General features: G+C 42.4%; 1 protein-coding gene across 1 annotated transcript in view; it reads right to left on the bottom strand.

Annotated features, from left to right (window-relative positions):
• Nucleotides 1-12355, bottom strand: part of rims2a (regulating synaptic membrane exocytosis 2a) — an 839749-nt gene that overhangs the window by 467070 nt on the left and 360324 nt on the right. The gene's annotated exons all lie outside the window — the stretch shown is intronic.

Below are 12355 nucleotides of genomic sequence, written 5' to 3'. Positions count from 1 at the left end.
ACATACACATTTGCTTTTAAATTGAGGCAACATGTGTTAATATATGACTTGCATTTAATAATTAATAAGTGAGTATTTTTTATGAATGTGAACCACAGTACCATCCGTTAAATCGTGGAAAAGTTACAGCATAGGTGGAGGCTATTCAGCAAACTATGTCTGCACCAGCCAGAAAAAGAAACGTAAGGTGCCCATGCTAATCTCACCATCCAGCGCCTGGTCCTTGTAGGTTTACAGCACTAGAGCAGATCCCTGGAAATTCAGTTGTGCACTCACCACGACCTTCATCTATTAAAATCAATGCATGGAAAATTGTGGATAGTGTGCCAAAATAATCCTGTGTGCATTCTCAATCGGTGACATTGCAAACTTGATGGCAAAATTTTCTCATTAACAGACTGTATTCTTCACATATAGTTTTCTCACAGTAATGATTTTGAAACACTGCTTCTGAAAGCAATTTCAGAGAGAATTCAGTGGACGACATGGTGATAAGTGCGTCAAAACTCTCCTTTGTGTGGAGATTTCCTTGAATGCCTCCAAATTGATTGCTGCAAGTAATACTTGGAGTTGGAGATGGTCCAAGAATAGAGTAACTTCTCAGATTTAGTGTGGATGTGCTCTCATGAGAATAACAATATATGAAAAAATTTAACTTTGTATAAATTACAAATAAGCACTCACTTTAAAGACTGTAAGGTCAAAATCTTTGCCTTTTCTGCCCTTATTGTAGCATGGAATTAAGTAGGTTGAATATCTGGTATTTTGCTGTGTCTTTTTAACTCAGTCCTGATATTAACATCTGTTTCCAGGTTTCCCCTGCAGAGATTGCTAGATTGATGATGTCTTGCATCTATCAGAGGATGTCTGGGGACCACAGTGGAGATCCAAATGAATCCATTGAAGAGGACAGAGCAAGAATGAGGATGGATGCATAATACTGGAAGCACACTCAAGTTCTCCAGTGCTTCCCTTTTGATCATGCAACTGGCTGCGAGCACACAAAAAAAAAATTTACTTCAGCAGATGAGAAGATGCCAGCTTCTTAAATAACATAAACATGGAGGAAGTGGATGCCATTCCACATCTTCAACATTTTCTTATATAGCATATCTCAGGTCAACATTCCTCACAATTCCACATGTTCCTCTCTCTCAATGTATCTTCACCTCTCTGTCTGAGTAGCTACTGAACCTAATACCATCTCAAATCCATTATTCACAATTGTTAGAGGTTGGAGTTAGAGGTGGGGGATCTCTGAGATAATCTGATGTAAGAATTCATAACACTCTGACATGATGCAAAGTAAATGTTGATGCTAATTCACAGTCAGCAAGAACTGAAAGATGATTGTTTGCATAATGTCAACTTTGAACTCTTTCCCAAAATAATTCAAGCCTTTTCTTTCTCACAAGTCCTTCAAATCAAAGCAGAAGCTAGAGATAGAGTAAACCCCCCCCAAAACACATGTGCTTATAAAGCATCTTTTATGATCTCAGGACATCCTAAAGTGGGCTACAGCCAACAAAGTAGCTTTGAAGTGCAATCACTATTCTAATTCAGGAAACACAGAAGCCTATTCGTGTGCTACTCAGACAAGCAGCAAAGTGTAAGATAATCTGTTTTTATCATTTTAATCGATAGCTGACTATTGGCGAGGACATCTGGTATAGCACACCTGCACTTCTTCAAACTACTATTCTTGGGTTCATATACATCCACCTAAGAGTTTGGGCCTCAATTTAATAAATCACCTGAAATTAGTTCAGGTTGTGGATGGTCAGCCTCAACTTTTGTACTCTAGTTGCTAAAATAGAACAAATGTGTTTACATATTCTAACAAAGCACTGTCTCATGAGTCCTGTTCAACATTCATGCCTTGGACCGTTCAGGCAAGTAACTGAGGTGTCAAATGGTAAGCTGTACAGTGAACTGAAGCCCATATTTACATCAAACACAGAAGAGTATCAATGGACATGCTCTACACACTTGAGGTTCTGCTTAGCTAGACACAAATACCGTGCTTTGGGATCTTTCATCAAAGTAATGGAAATAATATGAGACTCTGTCACCATTTTGGACAGAAGGTTGGTGAGGCCACTTTTGGAGTACTATATACAATTCTGGCCACCATGCTATGGAATGGATATTATTAAATTGGAGAAGGTTCAGAAAAGATTTACCAGGATTTAGCTGGGACAGGACCGTTTGAGTTATAAGGAGCAGCTGGATTGGCTGAAACTACTTTCACTGGCACAAAGAGGTTCAGGAATGACCTTATTGAGGTTTATAAAATCATGGGGGGCTTAGATAAGGTGAATAGTGAAGGTCTTTTCTTTTAAGGTGGGGGAATTCAAAACTAGGGGGCATATGTCTAAGATGAGATGAGAAAGATTTAAAAGGGATCTGAGGAACCAAGCTCTGAACACAGAATGTGGGTCATATGTGTAATGAACTGCCAGAGGAAGTAGATGCAGATACTGCTACAACATTAAAAATTCATTTGGACAGGTACACAGATAAGGTAGGTTTCAAATGTTGTGTGTCAAATACAGGCAAGTGAAAGTAGTTTAGTTTGAGAAACTTGGTCCGCATGCACGAGTTGGACCAAAGAGTCAATTTCCTTGCTGGATGAATCTATGACTATGACTCCAGTACATTCCATAAATTAGAGATCAGAAGAGTCTGCCTGCAGCATAAACATCTTGATGCTACAGGTCTTTGTCTTGATTCCCACCCCTGTGGAGAGGGAGGCCACTTGCATTGAGCCATTGAGCATCAGACGGCAGGCAATAGAGCATGCATAGCCCCACCAAAGGATTACATAAGTAATCAGTATTTGTTCAAAGAGAATAAAGAGACCTTGGAGTGCAGGTTCATACCTCCTTGAAAGTGGAGTTTCAGGTAGATAGGATAGTGCAGAAGGCATTTGGCATGCTTTCCTTTATTGGTCAGAGTATTGAATACAGGAGTTGGGAGGTCATGTTGCGGCTATACAGGTCATTGGTTAGGCCACTGTTAGAATATTACATGCAATTCTGGTCTCCTTCCTTTTGGAAGGATGTTATGACACTTGAAAGGGTTCAGAAACGATTTACAAGGATGCTGCCAGGGTTGGAGGATTTGAGCTATAAGGAGAGGCTGAACAAACTGGGGCTGTTGTCCCTGGAGCGTCGGAGGCTGAGGGGTGACCTAATCGAGGTTTACAAAATTATGAGGGGCATGGATAGGATAAATAGACAAAGACTTTTCCCTGGGGTTGGGGAGTCCTGAACTAGAGGGCATAGGTTTAGGGTGCGAGGGGAAAGATATAAAAGAGACCTAAGGGGCAACTTTTTCACACAGAGGGCGGTACATGTACAGAATGAACTGCCAGAGGAAGTTGGTACAATTGCAACATTTATGAGGCATTTGGATGGGTATATGAATAGGAAGAGTTTGGAGGGGTATGGGCCTTGTGATGGCAGGTGGGACTAGATTGGGTTGGGATATTTGGTTGGGATGGACGTGTTGGACCGAAGGGTCTGTTTCCATGCTGTACATCCCTATGACTCTAAATCCTTGATGAGAAGCAAAGATGCCTCTAGCTCTTGACTAGCAAGGATGTGCAGGTGGCCATGGGACGGAAGAGGGAGAAAATGAAGCAAAGGACTGTCCAGTTAAGTTTCTCATCAGTGGAAACCTCCAGGATGTTGATAGTGCAGTATTCAGTAATGGTAACACTAGTGAATGCCAAGGATCAATGGTTAGATTGTCTCTTATTGGAGATGGGATTGCCTGGCATTTGCGACATCTGAATGTTATTTGCTATATGTCGTTGCATTTGAATGGAAACTGGTTTAGTATCTGAGGACTCATAAACATTGTACAGATATTAATGGACATCCCTACTTCTGAGCTTATGATGGAAAGAAGGGGAAGATGAAGCAACTGAAGATGGTTGGGCGCACACTACCTTGAAGAATCTTGCAGAGACGTCCTGGAGCTAAGATGATGACTAACCACTGACAGCCACAACAACAGTCCTATGTTTGACTCCCACTGATTCCATTAATCACAGGGCTTTCTTTATGCCACACTTAGTCAAATTTGGCCTTGATGTCAATGACTCTAACTCTTACATATCCTCTGGAGTTCTTTTATCCATTTTTGAACCAGACTGTCATGAATTCAAGTGAGTGTTCCTGTCCGAATCCAATTTTAGCATCACTAAGTATGTTACTGCTGCACAAGTGCTGCATGAGAGCAGTGCTAACGATACCTTCCATCACTTTACTGATGATTGACAGTAGACCGATCAGACTATTTTTGGCCAGGTTGCATTTGTCTTTTTTATTTATAGAGAATATACCTGGAGCAATTTTCTGGATTACGGGGTAGATACCAGTTGTGTAACTATACTGGAATAGCTTGGCTAGTGAAGCAAGTTCTAGAGCACAAGTCTTCAGTACTATTCCCAGAATGTTGTCAGGGCTCACAACCTTTGCAGCATCCAGTGCCCCCAACCGTTTGTTGATATCACATGAAATGAATCAAGTTGGCTGAAGACTGGCATCTGTGATGCTGCGGTCCTTTGGAGAAGGCTGAGATAAATCATCCACTTGGCACCTCTGGCTGAAGCTTATTGCAAATACTTCAGCCTGATCTTTTGCTCCGAGTGAATTCAAATAGTGCATTTCTGAGCAGCATCTCCAAAAAGCCGTGTAAACCTGTTTAAACACATGTTAGTCCAAGGCAACTTCTAAATTCAAATGTAAGTGAGCTTTCTGAAAGTTATGCTGCACTTGCAGTTTTTCAATGTTATAAAGGTCTCCGCATTCAATGTTACTGGGACTGTAGGATCTTTCCCAGTATCTCCTCATGTGGTTCAGTATCACATGTTGTTTTATAATGTTTCTATGAAGCGTCTCAAAGCCAAATGTAATGTCTCCCATCCATCCTCTTCCTCTAACCAAAACAAAATTGGGCACTGGATTGGTAAGATAACTCATGTTTTCAATTCTTGATCTTTCAACGGTATCTTTGGAAACTTAGAATGGCATTTAGGACAGCTGAATGTTCCTCCTGCAGAATGTGGGAAGTAAGGGTCACCACTAGTGTCCCTGCTGAGTTCCTCTGCAGGAAGTGCACCCAACTCCAGCTACTTGAAAACTAGAACTGGAACTGGAACTGAATGAACTTTGGATCATTTGGGAGGCGAAGGGTGTTATTGAGAGGGGTTACAGGGATGAAGTCACACCTCAGGTACATGAAAAAGACAGATGAGTTACAGTCAGGAGACAGAAAGGGAACCGGCAGGCAGTGCAGAGATTCCCTGTGGCCATTCTCCTCAACACCAAGTATACTATTTTGGATACTGGTGGTGGTGGTGGTGGTCGGGGTGGGGGGGGAAGGGGTGGGATGGAGAACTTACCGAGGTAAGCAATGGGACACAGGTTTGTGGCCTGGATTCTGTCCCTGTTGCTCAGAAGGGAAGTGGGGCAAAGAGCAGAGCATTAGTCATTGGGGAATCCATAGTTCAAGGGACAGATAGGAGTTTCTGTGGAAACGGCAGAGGCTCATGGTTGGCATGTTGTGTCCCAGGTGCCAGGGTCCATGATGCCTCTGGTTGTATCTTCAGGATCCTTGAGGGGGAGGGGGAGTAGCTCCAAGTCATGGTCCACATAGGCACCAATGACATAGGTAGGAAAAGAGATGGGATTTAAGGAGGAAATTCAGGGAACTACGTTTTTTTCTGGCACTAAGCTGCCACCATAGTTGTTATCTCTGGTTTGTTGCCTATGCCACATGCTAACGAGGTGAGGATTAGGAAGAGAGAGGAGTTGGACACATGGCTACAGGGATGGGGCAAGACGGAGGGTTTTGGATACCTGGATAATTGAGGCTTGTTGTGGAGTAGGCGGGACCTCTGCAAACAGGATGATCCACACCTGAATCAGAGGGTACCAATATCCTGGGGTTGGAATTTACTAATGCTCTTCGGGAGGGTTTAAACTATTTCAGCGGGGATGGGAACCTAAATTGTAGTTCAAGTGTAGAGGATGTTGAGAGCAGTGAAATCAGAAATACGTCTTCAAGGTCGCAAGAATTCACGGGCAAGCAGGAAGGTGGTTTGAAGTGTGTCTACTTCAACACCAGGAGCATCCGGAATAAGGTGGGTGAACTTGCAGTGTGGATTGGTATCTGGGATTCCGATCTTGTGGACATTTCAGAGACATGGGTAGAGCAGGGACAGGAATGGTTGTTGTAGGTTCTGGGATTTAGATGTTTCAGTAAGAACAGAGAAGATGGTAAAATAAGGGGGTGTGTAGAAGTTTTAGTCAAAAACAGTATTACAGCGGCAGAAAGGATCTTTTAGGATTCACCTATTGAGGTAGTATGGGCTCAGGTTAGAAACAGGAAAGGAGAGGTCACCCTTTTGGGTGTTTTCTACAGGCGTCTGAATAGTTCCAGAGAGTCGAGGAAAGGATACCAAAGATAATTCTGGATAGGAGCGAGAGTAACAGGCTAGTTGTTATGGGAGACTTTAACTTTCCAAATTTTGACTAGAAATACTACAGTTCCAGTACTTTAGATGGGTCAGTGTTTGTCCAATATGTGCAGGATGCTTTCCTGACACAATTTGCAGACAGGCCAACAAGCAGTAGGCCACATTGATTTGGTACTGGGGAATGAACCCAGCCAGGTTTTAGATTTGGAGGTAGGTGAGCAATTTGGTTCATGTCACACTACAGGTGACCCCACTGTACTACACACACTCACAGACAGACATTCCTATTGACACACACACACTCCTACAGACCCTCTCTCTCATACACAAGCACTTTCTCATATGCTTACACATACATTCCCACACACTCTCTCTCTCTCTCACACACTCACACACACACACACACACACACACACACACACACACACTCTCACAGACACTCAAACACCCCTCCAACTCACACATATATATAAATTTGTGGGGTGAATTTGTACTTGCAAGATTACATTTTATTTTGCTCAAAAACTGCATGAATCCATTCAAGATTCTGTAAATCTGTTTTTTAGATTAGAATCAGTCTGAACATTGTAGCACAGACAGTCTCACACAGGGGACCGCACACCTTCAAGGCATTATCTGGGCCGACATGTCACCAATTGTTAAAGTTCACTTGAGTTGTAACTTTTAAAAAAACTTCTGTGATTTACATATGAAAGAACTGAAACCAACATGGTCATTCTAAAAGATGAGAGACTTAACAAACAACCCAGGTCTACTTTCAGATACATCACAGTGTAAACTTTTGCTATAAATTCTGTGTTTTACAATCTTGTACTCACAACTAACTGATGAAGGAGCAGTGCTCCAAAAGCTAGTGCTTCCAAATAAACCTGCTGGACTATAACCTGGTGTTGTGTGATTTTTAACTTTGTACACCCTAGTGGCATCACCTAATCAAGAATATCCCTAGCCTTTCTAGGCTCTCCACACTACCAAACTCCTTTGTCTTAGGTATTTCTGGCCGGCACTTGTATTCTTCTCCTACGTCAGGTAAAATTAGAGGGGTCACAAATACCAGAATCAGGTCCCACCTCATGACTCTATGTGGCAACGTGCGTCTTAACATGTCAACATTATTTGCAATAATCTTGAACACACTTGAACACACATGCATTGCGACACCATGAACTTTGCCTCTCTGCATTTCTTCATGTGTAAATCTGACCCAGAAAAAGATTTTCCAAGTTCAGATTTTCAGTTTAGAGAGGGAGATGGTGAAGAAGGGTGAAAATGAGAGTTATGACAGCCTCCCTTGGAAAGAGCAAGGAGGCATGCACAGGGGCTGCTAGGTATGAAGTGACCAAGGCCAAAGGGCTGCACTCTATACTCCAGCACTTCGTGGAAAAAAAATTAAAAATATAAAATCAAGTCTTCATCCCTCAGATCCCCTCAACCTCCAACATATTATCTATTTTCGCCATTTAGTGTGCTCATGGTTCAAGTTCCCAATGGCAACCTATGATTGCAACCCATCCCAAGACTGTGCAGCCCACATGCCATCTCATGCAAATACATAGCCTCCTCCCACTGCACTACGATTTTGCATTCTCCATGCCAACTCATTGAATATCCTCTATTGATACATTTCCAAACTCATAAACCTTTTTTTCAAAAGTTGCACTCTCAGGTTAACTGTTAACAATGGTGATTGCTAGACAATATTTAAACATGAAAGAAGTGAAACTATCATGGCATTCTAACAGATGAAAGGCTTAACAGACAATCAATTTTTCAACGTATAATTTCAGTTACATCACACTGTACATTTTTGCTATAAATTCTGTGTTAGAATTGAGCCCGCCAACACTGCCTGATGAAGGAGTGACGCTCTGAAAGATAATGTGCTTCCAATTAAACCTGTTGAACTATAACCTGGTGTTGTGTGATTTTTTACTTTGTACACCCCAGTCTAACACCGGCATCTCCAAATCACTCAACTGGAGTGACTGTCATCACTGAACATAGAATCACAGACTGTTAAAACACTGGCAGCCATTCGATCCATCGGTGTGATGCATCCATCACACAGTCAGGCAGTGCCTCCCATAGCTATTGACTGCATGATAAACAAATAATGAGCTGCTTGAATAGAGTCGATAGGAAAGACCTATTTCTTCTGGCAAAGAGGTTAATTACCAGTGAGCACAGATATAGAAATACATAAAGAAAAATGTTTGGTAATGAGTGTCTGGAATTTATTGTCCAGTTTTGTGGTTGAGGCAGAAACCCCTCAATTAATTTAAAAGGAACTTATCTGCACCTGAAAGGCTAGAGACCAGATGCTGGGAAGTGAGATTACAAGGGGTGGCTAGTTTATTTTGCTCTATGTTCCTCTGAGCTTCCTAGTATTCTGTCACTCACCATGTACTCCCTTGTCTTGTTACTTCTTCCAAAGTGCGTCACTTCACAATGATCAGGGTTAAATTTCATCTGCCACTGATTTGCCCATCTGACCAAACTATTTCTATACTCCTTTAACCCCAGACCTTCTTCCAACCGGCCAATCTTTATATCATCCTCAATTTATTCATCACCACTACATCATTTTGATGTAGTCATCTAATAGACATCATTTTTGAAGTTTTCAACGAATAAGGGAACCAGTGCTGAATCTGGTGGTACATCACTGCACACCAAGCTCCATTCACACGAACAGCCTTCTACCACCACCTTCTATCTCCTGTCACTGAAACAACTTTGGATTCAACTGAGCAATCACCTTGGTCCCGTGAGCGTTTATCTTCGTTATCATTTTCCCATGTGGGGCCTTGTCAAAGGTCTTGCTGAAATCCATAAATACCACATCAATGCCTACCTTCATCCAATAGTTGGTGATTACTTTGGACCATTCCATCAGATTTGTTAAGCACAACTTCCTTCAGGCAAAGCCATGCTGTTCATTCCTGATCAAACCTTGCCTCTCTAAATGGAGATTAATTTTCTCCTTCACTATTATCTCTAATTGTTTCCTGACTACTAATGTGAGACCAGGAACAATACAGCAGTAAGTCTATCTCCAACACCCTTGTTGTGAAGTGAATCCAGGTTAATATCTCCCCAGTCATCTGGCACCTCTTGTGGCCAGAGGTGGTTTGGGTCAGGATCCCTGTAATTTTGTGCCTCATCTCCCACTGTGGCCTTGGATACAGATTTGGGGATTTGGCCACTTGTAAATTTGTCAAAAACTCTAGTATCTCCTCACTTCTTATATCAATCTGCTCAAGAACATCTCAAATTTTGCACTTGCATCCTCCTTCTCCTGTGTGAAGAAAGTTGTGATGTACTCATATAACACTCCACCAATGTCCTCTAACTTCATGCACAGATTACTCTCATGGTCCCTAACATACCTTACTCTTCCCCTGGTTATTCCCTTGATATACTTGTAGAATATTTTAGGACACTCCATTGGGATAATCTTGCCCATCAACATTTTTTGATGCTCCTTGCTTGCTCTCTTGAGATCCCCCAACACTCCTCTCCAGCATCCATTATTTTGTTCCATTTGTATCAATTAAAAGTGTCTCTATTCCTGTTATCCACTCCTGAATGTTCTTAGATATCGAGGGCTCTCTAGGTTTGTCACTCATACATTTTACCCTAAAGGTTGAGTCTGTACTCACCCTACCATCTTTTTAAGCACTTCTCACATTGTTCATCCGTATATAGTAGCTACAATTGCTATTTCTAGTCTATCTTAGTCAGGTCCTGCCTTATTTTTAATGAAATCTGCTTTCCCCCAATCCAGAACTTTTCCTTTCTCACAATAAAGTTAAAACATATGGTGTTATGGGTGCTTTCTCTAAAACGTTTCCTCACTGTCACCTCATACACCTGTAGCGTCTTTCTTCGGAATTAGATCCAGCACTGCACCTCCATGTAGGACCACTTACATGTTGCCATAAAAAGTTATCCTGCATACATTTCAAGAAATCTACCCCCTCTGAACATTTTATATCAACTAATATTGGGGTAACTAAAGTTCCCTTATCATTACATGCCTTAGTTAGGATCAAAGGGTCTGTTTCTGTGCTGCACATCTCTATGACTCTATGACTAGTAACTCCTTCTCAACAGCCTGACTATTTGGAGGCTTATAACAGACTCCTAAAATGTTACTACCCCTTTTTATTCCTAGGTTCCAGCCACAAAGCCCTTTGATGACCCTTCCAAGATTTCATCCCTCCTTACTGAAGGAATTGACTCCCTACTGAAGGAATAATGCAACACCTTTTCTACTTATGCACCATCCCCTGAGTATCTGAAGACCCTAAACCCCAGAATGTTAAGTTGCCAGTCTCTTCCCTCCCTCAACCATGTCTCTATGATGACAACAACACCACAGTTCGTGTCAATCCATGCCCTTAACTCATCTGTTACAATAGAGACCAACCAGCCCAGCCTTACTATCTTGCATCACCACATGGCTGAATTCGCTCTGCCTTGGTTCCTTTTCTAAGTTATGCTGTGTTGTTACTGAATTAACATAGTATCCCTATCCCTCCTGAAATAGTTTTAACACCTCTCAAAAACACTAGCAAACTCACCCAAAAAGGATGCTAGTCCCATTTTGGTTCAGGTGCAGACCTTCCCATTTGTAGAGGCCCCACCTTCCCCAGATTTTCTCCTTTCTCCTGTTTCTGCGCTCACTGGCACATGGCATTGGGTTTAATCCTGAGATTACAACCTTTGAGACTCTGCTTCTTCATCTACTGTCTAGCTCTCTGAACTCTTGAATAATATCTCATCCCTTGGTCCTCCAAGTTGGCACTAATGTACACCACAACTTTTGTGATATCTCCTTGCTCCTTAAATATGGCCTGCAGTTGCTCAGCAGCATGCTTGATCTAGGTATCAGAGAGGCAACACACCATCTGCAGCTGCAGAGATGCCTGTCTTTCCCCCTCAACTTTGGGGCGGCACAGTGGCTCAGTGGTTAGCACTGCTACCTCACAGCACCAGGGACCCAGGTTCAATTCCCGCCTTGGGCTGCATGGAGTTTGCACATTCTCCCCGCGTCTGCTTGGGTTTCCACTGGGTGCTCCGGTTTCCTCCCACAGTCACAAAGATGTGCAGATTAGGTGAGTTGGCCATGCTAAATTGCCTGTAGTGTTAGGGGGATTAGTCAGGGGTAAATGTAGGGGAATGGGTCTGGGTGGGTTGCTCTTCGGAGGGTTGGACTTGTTGGGCCAAAGGGCCTGTTTCCATACTGTAGGGAATCTAATCTAATACATCTCCTATCACTCCTACTTTCTTCTTCCTCTCCACCTGTAGACAAACTGCTTGTGGTGCCAGAAAACCGGGCTTTGACCGCCCTCCCTTGAGAGCCCTCCTCAACTTCCAGGACTGAAAACTGATTTATGATCAGGACCACAGTGATACTTGCACTATCTACCTGTTTCACTTTGGCTGCTTTCTTTCCTCAAGTCCCTTCAGCTGTAGTGTAACCACCTGTCTAACTCTCAGCCATGCAGACGTGACACAATGTGGCCAGCCATCACTCCAGATCCAAAACCCCAAATCTAAAACCCAGAGCTCAAGTTTGTGCAGTTGTGATCACTTCCTGTACACACAGTCATCTTGAACACTGATAGGGTCTGTGGCTCCCCAAGTGACAGGACTCACATTCCACTTGGTTGGCTTTACCTCCATGCATTAAAAGTCCTTAGTCTTACTAGCTATCTTTATCCATAAATAATTTTACATTTAAAAATAAATCTTCAATTTAGGGAGAGCTCTTCAAGTTAGTTCCCTTACCAGTGAATCAACTCTATATTTTCCCAGGATGTCACTAGATTTTTTTTC

The sequence above is a fragment of the Hemiscyllium ocellatum genome, chromosome 4 (genome assembly GCF_020745735.1).
Source record: "Hemiscyllium ocellatum isolate sHemOce1 chromosome 4, sHemOce1.pat.X.cur, whole genome shotgun sequence".
Lineage (NCBI taxonomy): Eukaryota > Metazoa > Chordata > Chondrichthyes > Orectolobiformes > Hemiscylliidae > Hemiscyllium > Hemiscyllium ocellatum.
Note: the sequence above shows the minus strand (reverse complement) of the source record. Positions and strands in the feature narration are given on the sequence as shown.